The sequence below is a fragment of the Schistocerca piceifrons genome, chromosome 9 (genome assembly GCF_021461385.2).
Source record: "Schistocerca piceifrons isolate TAMUIC-IGC-003096 chromosome 9, iqSchPice1.1, whole genome shotgun sequence".
NCBI lineage: Eukaryota > Metazoa > Arthropoda > Insecta > Orthoptera > Acrididae > Schistocerca > Schistocerca piceifrons.
In genome coordinates this window covers 98,151,054-98,163,907 of record NC_060146.1, presented here as the reverse complement: position 1 = coordinate 98,163,907, position 12,854 = coordinate 98,151,054, and the positions used below count along the sequence as shown (strand labels likewise).

Here is a 12,854-nt window from a genome sequence, read left to right as displayed (position 1 = left end):
CACAATTTTAATCATAATATCTACTTCTTCATTTGCTCCCATTTTTCTTCTTTCCTCACTTGAAATCTTTGTTCATGTGTTTTTAATTAATTTTATGTAATAATTTTGATTTAATTTCTTTTGTTTTACAACCCTCTATTTTTCGTCCACATTATTGCGTACATTATATCTATTTGTCATTTTGCTCGGCTTTCGTTACACTTACTAATCCGTCTCTCATTTAAATTTTCAACTGCGTTATTTTTTCCATGGCGCATTAGGTATTCAGGAAATGTTTTAAATATTTCTATGACAATTATCGTGCAAAAAAAATCGCACATCTGGTAACAAAAATACATTTTTCAGACCATTGCACAACATAAATAGATCATGTCCCCTTTTGTTTTTTAACTGACAGATTGGAACTTTCAAGCAATTGAATATTATAAGAGATAAATATAATTAAATTCATATTCACTACAATTGCGATTGGAAAAAGAACGGTTTAAAGAAAAAAATGAAACAAATGAAAAAGTTCATATGGTGACGAAAATCATATGACAAAAGAATAGAGATTACATTTAAACCATTTTATTGAATAAAAATAATGATCATAGTAATTTCGATAAAGATTTTAAAATAAAAAAAGTTACTTCATATGAGGAGAATTGTGGAGACAACCTCTTGCATGCAAAGCTATTATCCTATCAAGTATACCACACAGCCATACTACAGAATGGGACTACTTTAATGCTATTGTGCATTACACAAAATTCCGAATTTCTTTTTTCGTCCAGCTGTGCACCACTGAAGACCTCTCCTTGTTAGGGTGTATGAGAATAAGAGAACTTAGCGTCTCCCAAAAATAGCTTTGTCTCGGTTACATGCTTGAAGTCAAATGTTTAACACATTAACTCATATATAAAGTAAACAGACAACTGAAGCTGTTTTAGACACGGGAGCTAGATTTTTTAAACACTCGCGGTTTTAGTGGTATCTATGCACATATTTCAACATACACAAGACCATCTTTGGATATAAATGAAGATTCTTAAGAAGGACACCCTATACATGAATAAGAGTATTACACAGGGTCTATCAAAGGGTTCGAGGCAAATAGTAAATCTGTCCGTGGTTATAGCAACCTTCCTTTTGAAGACGGTAATCAAATACCTTGGTCTCTTCATCGACCATAAGCTAACCAGAGAGGCGCACACAAAATATGTAGCTAAGAAACGCGATATGGTTGTCAATGCAATCAGAGCTATGGCAGGACTCGGTAGGACTTTAACGTCTGCACCAAATTTACTGCACTATGGTATGTCCATTCACTGATTGTAGAAGTTGTTATGGATCTGCACTTGGCACTCAGCTCAACACAATTAATAAATGCCAATAGAAAGTGCTGAAAGCTTGTTAGGGTGCAATACGCTTCACCTCTGCCGATGCTATCTTGGTCGAAGTGCATGAACCTCCAATCTATCTGCGCTGGCCGTACATCTCCGCCACATTTCGCCTTAAAAGGAACCAATATGAATCTAATAACCTGAGACCGATCGCCACAAATCTAACCATGCAGTGCGCAACTGGATGTTTCTGGATCACTAGAGCTCTCCCCCCCCCCCCCTCCCTCCCCCCTCCTTCCCCAGCAGCGCAAATGTATGTAGATAATTAGGATATTTCCGGAAATATCATTAGAGAACCTAGACTAAGTAGTTTTAGCATCCCATTTACGGCAAGAAAAAGAGGAATAAAAGTGAGATAGTGTTAATACTTTCATCCTTCCTTACCTCCTCTGCATTACTGCAGATGACGTGTCACTGAGCACATTTGTAGTGTGCATGCAGTACACGTGAGGTGCCTAATTGTTTCCACTGCCCTGTGTGGAATACGTAAGTTCTTGTACACTTCACTAACCCGCTGTCTTCATGATGATGATTTCCCCAGCGCAGAAAACAGCACTCAGGTCGTGGATTCTTTTTCTTGAGGCTGAAATTAACTTCGCAAGGAACTGCTACTACGAATAAACTATAACTCATTTGGGATGCCACTCGCGTTTTTATTGATGTAGACACGACAAACTATTCTTGATCACAACGTATTGAACATAACTTTCCACAGTCATTATATCTGGCTAAAATAACATGAAATACATCCTGCCACGGACAACATGTCTGTCTACTGGAACCGTCAGAACTGGAGAATAAAATTACATGAATCAAATACTACTATTACAGACAACATGTCTGTACCTAGCGACGGTCGGAACTGTAGTAAATAAAATTGCATGAAATAATTTCTGCTATAACAGACAACATGCCAGTCTACTGGAACGGTCAGAACTGGAGAGCAGGACTGCCCGAGACACTTCGCGCGCCAAGCCAGCAAGGCGTGACCCGAACGCCACCGAAGTGCATCGGCAGTAATATCATCAGTCTTTTGCTTTAGTAATACTTTGATTTTAATAATTTTGAAATGACCGATTGATAGCTGGCTGTTGAGAGATGTTTATTTAAAAAAAATGAGGTAATTTGGATGGCAGGTTTAATTAATGATAGCAACTAAAGTTTAACGTTTTGGCGCCCTACCGCCGAACACAGCAGCCAATCACAGAGCAGCAGCATCATGCAGGCGGTCTTTCTCACGAGAATGGTACCGAATCTAACATCTGTCACCGCTACCTCATCCCACATTGCGTCATCTCTGTGCTTCTTGCATCTCCATTGCCCTGGGAATAGCTTCCTGGAGCCTAATATGATGGCTGAAAAAGCCAGATGTATTACACATTTCCAGTGAAACTGCCTAAAGTGAACATAATAACTGGCATTGCCTTTGAGAATGAGACTCACATTAACAATGAAATTCTGGCGGTGTTCTTATCACAGTATCCGAAAGCCATATATATCTACACTGGCGCCATCAAAACCAGTGATTCTGTCGGAAGCGCCTACATGTTTGCAAAAGTCTGGGCTATTCAAATTACCAACAGAGGCAGTATCGTGATTGCGGCGCTTGTTGCGTTGCTAGAAGCACTTCGCTTCCGTTCGCGGCTGCCCACTTCTCTGAATTGCCTACTGCCGTGGAGGAACGTAATGCGTTAGGACAACGCCATCCAGTCGTACAGGAGAATCACCATAGTTTCACCATACTGGGGCTCTGACGCACTTTCGACTTTTGCGGCGACCCATAACGACGCCATTTGTTGGATTGGCGTTTCAGTTTTGGCTCGCACGATGTGGCCCATGTCTCATCCAGTGTTACGATAAAGCCTCTCCTTCGCGCTCATAGCGTTCCAAGTGCGTCTGAGCAGCGTCGTAACGCATCCATTCCTGCATTTCCGTCAGTTCATGCGGAACACATCAAGATGCATTTTATCGCATGCCCAGGCGTTCCTTCAGGATGCGAAGCACAGTCGTATGCGCTAATCCGGTTTCGTGGGTAAGCTCACGAATCGTATGGTGTCAATCAGTGTCCACTAACGCGGCAACAGCATGCACTTCTTGTTCAGAGACGCTAGGTCGACCTGCCCGAGCATGCCTCCCACAGTCTGCCGACCTTCGTTGAAGGCTTTTACCCAGCGTGCCACTGTTCAGTACGCAATGCCGATTCCCCGCACGCCTCTTGAAAACCTTGATGACACTGTCGCGCTGTACTAACTCTGGCACATTCAATCTTGATCCAACTCCGTTGTTCCTGTTTCGAGAACATAGTGGCACCGTTACGCTAGACCGCTCGCTCACAAGTGACTGTGTTTCCCTCGATTGTGCACACGCCGGCGACGTGGGATGGGCGAGTCTTTGCTGGACGTAAGGTAGATATGTCAACAACGTGTGCTATCAGCGACAATACTAGAATCCACTGCATGGTGTCTCCACAGAAGTGTTGCCACCATTTAAGTTCCATCCCTCGTAAAAGGATAAATTACCCTTCCATGTTGCACAGTGGTGATAAAGGGTCGATATAAATCCAGTAAATCGCTTCGCTGACAAAGAAGGAAAAGTAAAGGTTTCTTTATTTACGCTTTCTTTTCGTATTACTGTGACATACAACACACTTTAGCCTGAAGCCCAGCCACGAATGTAAAATTGCAGTCTCACAATGTTATCATATGTTATTCGCAACACAGATTTAGTTGCACTGGTAAATGGAATAAGGGGCCAGTTAAATAGAGTCGTACCTATCCAGTGAAGACCAGAACTATATTTTTAGCAATATTTTTCTTTGTCTGACAGCTACTCACAGATACTGACATCTTTGTTACAGGACCTGCAGACTTTCAGATCAATTCCTAGTTACTCGCAATGCTTCAGGTAAAGCTTTCTACACAGCTTGCTCGCTATTAACAGTATATGGTCACCTCAGGGACAGAAAGTGTATGTAGTAGAGGTAAGAGGTATAAATACGAGATGATACTGCCCTAAATTTGTTTTACAGTAAAGTACGACCTATACAGGACGACTGAATGGAGAAGAAATTTTAACTTGCAGTTGTAGATGGACTGATCTTCTGCTGATGATTTTTTGGATGACGGTTAGACAACAACACGAGGGACCACACAAGTACAGGGACTAAGGTAAATAATCTGCAAACCTGGACTGCATGTGCAAGAGTAGTTAAATGCGGAAGTGAGAAACTGAGTGACAGGTAAGGGAACAACATTTGTAGTGGATGGACAGTGACTCAGTTGCTAGAATGCAGGGCAGTGACTAGCAGCCAAGTATTTGGAATAACTGAGCTCGAGAACTGTAACTTGTGTAAAGTAAATCCATGACTGGTTTCATGTAAAAATAGTAGAGTGGGATTTGTCTTGTAACCTGTAAGTGTATTTACTACGCTAAGGAGGTTATTGGTTTACTTCTGTGTGGATACTGTGGTGTCACCGCCAGACACCACACTCGCTAGGTGGTAGCCTTTAAATCGGCCGCGGTCCGTTAGTATACGTCGGACCCGCGTGTCGCCACTGTCAGTGATTGCAGACCGAGTGCCGCCACACGGCAGGTCTAGAGAGACTTCCTAGCACTCGCCCCAGTTGTACAGCCGTATTTGCTATCAATGGTTCACTGACAAATTACGCTCTCATTTGCCGAGATGATAGTTTAGCATAGCCTTCAGGTACGTCATTTGCTACGACCTAGCAAGGCACCATTATCAGTTACTATTGATACTGTGAATCACGTACCGTCCAGACCGACGTTCACCATTAATGGATTAAAGTTAAGTATTCCACCAGCTACGTCCTTTTTTCTACATTCTAATTTCCTTGTCCTGTTCCAGACCTCACGCCAGCCTGCGTGAGCTAAAACGCGTGTCTTTCGGCCTCCTCTAGTAACACGGTGTTGGCTCTCCTCCCAACCAAAACAGATACCTGGTGCAGTAATATAACAAACTTATCAGAATAAGGGAGGGGGAGGATGTGCCGATACTTTTTACTAAGTTTATGGTCAATCTGGAAAAACAGAAACAAGAAGTGAGAGAAATTAGAAAAAACCAAAAGGGAAGGAGACTTAACCTGATTCTTCAATTGCATGAGAGAGAAATATCAAAGCTGAACAATGATTAGAACATCTTCCTTCTAGTCTAATAGTCGGTTTGGTTCAATATGAAATACGGTGGAGGCGCAAGTGACAACTCTGGATGCTTCTGTCGCCTAGTTTATAGCAAAAGAGTAACAGAACTGTGATGAATTTCGCAAATTGCGAACTCTGTCCAAAGTGTTCGAGGAGGAGCCAGCATTATTGAAAACTGAGAGTCACTATCTCCAGCGTGGTTTAGCATCATTAAACAAAAAGGTAGTCACAGACAGACGTTCAGATGAGGGATGTAGAAAGGCTGAGAGAGAGAATGACATGTAGGTCGATAGGTTAAACTGTTGTTGAATTAACAGGAGTAGCAGAAAGGCAACAAAAGATATCAACTAGTTTTCACTATGCCCCACCACAATATAAGGTACCAGACGGCAGTAGTGAATTTGTGGGCCTTGGAAAGAGTATACAAGCGAATACACAAGTAACAAATGGTTCAAATGGCTCTAAGCGCTATGGGACTTAACTGCTGAGGTCATCAGTCCCCTAGAACTTAGAACTACTGAAACCTAACTAACCTAAGGACATCGCACACGTCCATGCCCGAGACAGGATTCGAAACTGCGACCGTAGCAGCAGCGCGGTTCCGGACTGAAGCCCCTTTCCAGAAAGCCTTATCAGTTCCCTTCTTATTTGCGGTTTGGCGTGTTCTACCCACCACTCAGTAGTAGAATTATACTCGCATTGGTGGCCGGGAGACCCCCCGCGCGGGTTCTTTAACGCCACTAGGCGACTTGAGAGTGAATGAGGTTAAAATGATGAGGAAAGACACACGACATCCAGTCATCTCGAGGCAGAGAAAATCCCTGACCCCGCCGGGAATCGAACATGGGACCCCGTGCGCGGGAAGCTAGAACGCTACCGCAAGACCACGAGCCGCGGACTTTCGGTATGTGGTTCAATATAATAAGAAACTGGACCGTGTGAATGGAGAGACTTTGTTGTTTGTGCAAGACGTTGTGGGGCGGTGGGTGGAAAATTTCTATATATAGTTGTTGCCATTCTCAACACAGGCTCTCTAACTACAATGTGGGCAACCAGAAAGTGATTAACAAAAACGTGATGCCTGTAAATAAAGTTCACTGTGCCCACACAATGGAAAGCATATGAATTCTATCTATCGTGAGTAGGCTGCTTCCATATAACGTGACTGACGTTTACTAAAGAACAGTACGAGGGGGTAACCAAGAAAAAAGCAGAACTATTTTTTGAAAGCTATATATTTTCAAATCGTTTACAAAACAACCTTATCGCCTTCAAAATACTCTCCATTACAACTAATACATTTCCCCCATGGGTCGTCATCTTTAGAAACGACTGAAAGCTCCTCCCTCGTTTATTTCTTGACTTCATCAGTGTTGTGTAATCGGCGTCCTTTCATGCCCATTTTTATGCGCGGAAATAAAAAGAAGTCACACGGAGCCAGGTCAGGCGAGTAAGATGCGTGGGTCAGCGGAACCATACCACTTTCAGCCAAAACCTGAGAGGGATCCTGTGTGTATAGGTGCGTTGTCGTGATGGAAGAACCAATCTCCTGTCTCTCACAAATCGGATCTTTTTTTAAGAACACGGAGCTCCAAGATAATCCACTAATCTCTGACAGTTTATCAATTATCTGTCGACAATCTATGATCACAAGCTCTCGAATTTTTTCGATGTTTTCGTCGATTCCGGAGTTGATGGACGTCCAGGTTTGCATTAATCGACAAGTCGCCATTTTTAGATCGAGCAAACCACTCGTAAAGTTGAGTTTCTCCAATAGAGTGATCTTGTTAAGTTGTTCTCAACATTAAAACAGTTTCAGCAGCATTTTTACCGAGTAGAAAACAAAATTTCACAGCTGCGCTTTGTTCACTTAAACTTGTCGTCATAAAAAAGCGAAAGAAGAAGAAAACAGTGCTAACAAAAACAGTCACTGCAGATGAACAGCACAAGCCCGGTGAACACAGGCGGAACTGAACTGGTATTCAGTTGCGCTACACACGCCTCGCGGCACGAATGTGTACTACACAAGCTCCGCCCACGGCAATGTTATTCCCGTTTTTTGGGTACCCCCTCGTTTATGCATATATCAGCCGTGAGAGTGTAAGGTGCTGAAAAGCTTGATTGGTGTAGTACATGAGAGAATCACGGGACCAGAGAAAGAAGTATGGATGCCAGATTAGGTCAGTGTTCTAGGCTTCTAGGACAACTAAAGGTAAATGTCGTGTGACTAGGGCCTCCCGTCGGGTAGACCGTTCGCCAGGTGCAAGTCTTTCGATTTGACGCCACTTCGGCGACTTGGGCGTTGATGGGGATGAAACGATGATTAGGACAACACAACATCCAGTCTCTGAGGGGAGAAAATGTCCGATCTACCCGGCAATCGAACCCGGGCCCTTAGGACTGACATTCTGTCGCACTGATCACTCATTTACCTGGGACAACTGAGATAGGAACAGCTCCTGCGGTGAGCCAAGAGTGTGTGACGTAGATGATAATGTTTTCTGATGATGCAGTGGGAATTATTTGAGTACACATTGATGAGATGGGTAATTGAAGGGCAGGCAGAAGGCCATAAGAGTAAGTGAGTAACACGGAGGTGCTGGTAACTGCATTTCATTATTGCAGGCCCAGAGGAGCAACACATTTTTGTTTACCGTTCCATGCTTAATGCTCTTCTGGGGTTAGTTTCTGTCACACTGTTGCAGACATTATATCAAAAAAGGATAAAATATGCATTAGGTACTGGCCAGAGAGCTAATATTAATCAGAGAAGGATAGCATTCTACCGCGGCAGTCCACAGTCTTTTTTGTGGATGTCACCTGTTTTGACAGTATTAGCAGCCAAAGAAAAGAAAAAAATCACCATTCTGCATGCACTGGAGGTGAAGAATCGATTTCAGTGCCATAAATCACTGCACTGTCAAAGAGGGAAGGCGCACTATCAGTTTTTTATAGCTTTTTTGTGTTGCTGACCGAAGATAAACATGAAAACGTACAAAAACAGAGGTTTTTTTGCTATTCGACTAGCACTTAAAAGTTACTCTGGCCTGGAGAGGTGTCAAATGTGAAATAGCACACTGTTATCAAATGTTATTTGTAACATTACATCTAGTAGTTTTCTTAAATAATGATGTATGGGTCCGCCCACCCCCCCCCCCCCCACCTCCCCACTTTGGAGGGGGGATGGGGGACAGAGAGTAATAGAAGGGGGGCGCTGGCTTTAATTGAAATCTTTGCATTTCACATTACAACAGACATCCGACGAACAAATATTGCTAGCGTCAGATCCACCTTCCATGAACCAAGTTAGGAAGCTGCAGCATCGGTAAATAAATGTCGTGTGACGAGGGCCTCCCGTCGGGTAGACCGTTCGCCTGGTGCAAGTCTCTTGATTTCACGTCACTTTGGCGACGTGCGCGTCGATGGGGATGAAATGATTAGGACAACACAACACTCAGTCCCAGAGCAAAGAAAAATCTCCGAGCCAGCCGGGAATCGAACCGCGGCCCTTGGGATTGACAGTCTGTCGCGCTGACCACTCAGCAACCGGGGGCGGACACAGCATCAGTAATTCGCTGATTTATTTCGCAAGAACTGGTCAATAGTTCCTGTCAGCAGGAAATCTGAGAATCAAACTACACGCAGAGGTTTAGTTGCTTACCAAGCATTTACCAATCACCGATGACAATAAACCACTGGACAATGTGACTGCCACTTCTTTACAGCGCTGACTTCAACAGCAGATTGTTAATCGTAGTCACTGTGACGGTCCACACGATTTCAGCCAAGCTTCCGAAACCAGTCGAAAGGTAGTACGTAGGCTGGAAGCTGAGTACTAGTGCATGTTCATTGGAAGCAGTCAATTGGATTTAAAATAAAGTAATCCAAGTTCCTCCATTGCCATGGATAAATGGAAGATTCGCAGTGGGGACAAGAGATCCCAGGGTAGGGATTTACCGAGTGCCTTCTCCTTCGAAATTATGCGATTCTAATAAGGAAAAAGATTCAAATTTAATCAATGTTGTGTGTCTTCCTCTGCTCTTATCAGCAATGTTAGTTCTAAACCAAAGCGCGTAAACATCAAGTTGATAATCTGGCACTACAGTTTAGCAGCACCAGTTTGAATAACGAGGAAGATTGTAATGTGTTTTTTATTTAGCCAACAATAGCTTGAAGAGTGTAAAACTAAGGAGACACCTGGAAAAAAAACATCCAAATCGTATGAATGAAACCCTCGAATTTTTACAGCGTAATTAGCAACAACTAAAACGAAATTTCAGATTCCTCAAAAACCAGGTATTAGCTTCTACGAAAGCGCTACGAGCATTCAAGATTTATCATACTTAATTGCAATATGCAAATCAGCGCCCATTGTTTGTGAGAAATTACTTCTTCCCACAACCGTCGAAATACACGGAGAAAGGTTTGACGCGAGTCTGAAATCGATACCACTCTCAGATTATACCGTGATCGTCAATTAATGCTATAACGTGACATGAAAAAATAATTACTACCACATCTTCATGACAGCCCAAAATTCCCCCTGAGACTTGATGACTGTACTGATACCGGAAATCTTTCCCAGCTTCTTGTTTTTGTACGCTAGTGTTACGAACGCGAAATACACGAGGACGGTCTATTTTGTAAATCTCTGAAAGGGGGGACCGCAGGCGAAGATAATTTCTTTTCTGTAAATTACTTTTTTGCTGACAACAATCTGTGATGGACAAATTGTGTTGTTACACGTAACGATGGGATAGCAGCGTTTACTGGAACTGAAAAGGGGTTCAAGGAAGAGTGCGCCATTTCTACTTCTGTAAAATTCACACATTTCACGGTACACAAGGATGCATTGTCTTATAAAGTAGTACGAACGGAATTAATGAAGTGCTCAACGATGCAGTCAGTGTTGCAAATTTTGTGAAAGCTCGAGCTTTAAACAGTAGGCCATTTTCCGTCTTTGTGAGGAGATGGGTTCTAATCATGATCGCTTCTATCGCACGCGGAAGTACGTTGGTTGTCTCGTGATATAATTCTCCGTCGCGTTGTGGACCTGAAGGATGATATTCGTCTTTTCCTGTTGAACAGCTGAACCGACGTTTGTGAGAAACTGAACGATCTTGACGTATCAAATCAAGATCGAAATACTAATATATTTCCAAGAGAAGACCTAGACGTTTGAAAACACAGATGGAGAATAACAACTGCGAGATATTTTCTCTGAATTCGTGAAGAGGAAAGCACTTGCATCTAGACAAAATTAGTGGAATTGGCGTAGTATCTCAAACCTTCGTCAGCAATTCAAGGACAGATTTCCAGAACCTTCATTTGAGTACGACTGGATCCACAACCCGTCAGATCCTATCACACTACACCATTAACCACACTTAAAACAATAGAACATGAGGAGTTAACAGAACTCTCAAGTAATAAAACATTTGGAAATAAATTTATAGCAAAGTTTCTTACAAACTTCTAAATGCAGATTCGGAATGATGAAGGACAGTGGACACGTTATTACTCTTCGCATGAGCTTACATGTGTGAGTCAACATTTTTCGCAATGGTATTAAGACGAAATACGGGCATCGAATGCGCCTGAAAGGGGATCTGAGAGTTTCTGTTTCAGAGATACACCAAAACTGGTTCTGCTTTCTTCACAAATTCACGTATACACATCACAGTAAACGTGCAAATTAAAGAAACAGCCCGAATTTTCATCGAGTGCATTTTTGCTCTTATTTCCTTTTTGGATGATCAGTTTGAATACAAGAGTGTTTCAATTGGCATTTAAATGTTGACTGTTCTATCGTCAATTGTACGTCGTAATATTTCACATAATAAAACGTTTTAAATACATTAGAAGCAATGTAGACGGAAAAAGCTAAGCATTAACTAACAAATTTGTAAAAAAAAAAAAAAATGCAGTGAAATGAAGACTTTGTTCAGATCTAATAACACACAGAGTCGTGGTTATAAACTAGAAGTAACCGTTAAGTTTCATCCCCTTTGAATAGCCCTAAATGTGATAATTAAAAAACAATGTTTGATATGTTTGAAGGGCAGTCTGTAATTTTTATTATTATTGTTGTAACTGTTAGTTGCAAAAATTAGAGCGAAGTAAGTGGACTACTTTTGTGCCAAGGACGAGAAGTGCTGAGGAGGATACAGAAGTAGGAGGGAGAGGGCAAAATAATTTGCGTTTCAGAAGAAAAGCACGATGGAAAAAGTTTGAGAACTCCCGGTTGAGCAGGCTAGTCTCAGAATATTGAAATCTGTACTGCCCTTAGCGAGTAGTCTACAGTTATATGCAGATATAGTTATATGCAGGCATAGAAGCACGTAGAAAGGCGTGAAAAATCGTAATCCACCCAGCGAACTTACGTTTGGAGATATCGGCTCTTGCCGCGTGACACTAACTGCGAACTCGCACAACGGCCGCCCCGCCCGAGTCTTCGTCAGCGGCACTCCGCGCATGCGCGGTGCGGTTTTCCTCTTCGATGCTCATTCCTGCTACTGCACGGCGCGAGGCAACAGCAGCGGCGTGCGTTTTTCCGCGGTGACGCGGCGGATCGCGGAATAGGCGTTCCCATCTGGAAGCGGCGGAAGTCAATGACGGACCGCCGCTGAGGTACGCGCCGTGCATTTGATAAACTGTACCGTGAATCTACAAGAAGAAAGACGAAGTTGGGCCAAGACACAGCAATTCTTCACTTTCTTTACGACGTACTCTTTCACACATTTCATTATTCGTGTTTCCTTATTTCACCATAAACAGATTTGATGATTAACGTTCATGATTCTTCACTATCTCATTTAGAAAACCAATCGCCCCAGTGTTGAGTGGTACTTAAGATAGGTAAATAAAGTAGTGAAATCAATGTGAAGTGAAGTAGAAATTAGAAAATAAATGAAAAACTTAGTTTAGTTTAGAAGAATTACACACTGGCAAACAGCGGACAGAGCAGCAGTGGCAACGTCCGGCGCTTGCAAGTCAGCACGTTCAAGAGAAGCCATCGCCCTCCCCACATAAGCGGACGCTGTCGAGTCAGCTGTCAGGGCATCGCCAGGCCGGCTCACGTGTTTCTCAATTGTCGCATGTGATCACAGGCCCTCGCCTACATTCCAACAGCCAATGACCGACATTAAGAAGATTCTTCGAGAAGCTTTTCAACGTGACAGAAGAGGCAATGACCGGCTCACGTGTTTCTCAGTCGTCACATGTGATCAAAGGCCCTCGCCTACATTCCAAGAGCCAATGACCGACGTCAATGTGACAGAAGAGGCAATGACCCTGAAGTCGTTCACC

At 42.9% G+C, this 12,854-nt stretch overlaps 1 protein-coding gene across 1 annotated transcript in view; it reads right to left on the bottom strand.

The window, feature by feature from the left end:
• LOC124717095 overlaps positions 1–11,996 on the bottom strand; it is a 68,737-nt gene extending 56,741 nt beyond the window's left edge. The window contains exon 1 of the mRNA XM_047243800.1: positions 11,930–11,996. The gene's annotated coding sequence lies outside the window, so the exon portion shown is untranslated. The remainder of the gene's footprint in view (positions 1–11,929) is intronic.
• Positions 11,997–12,854: the final 858 nt, after the last annotated feature.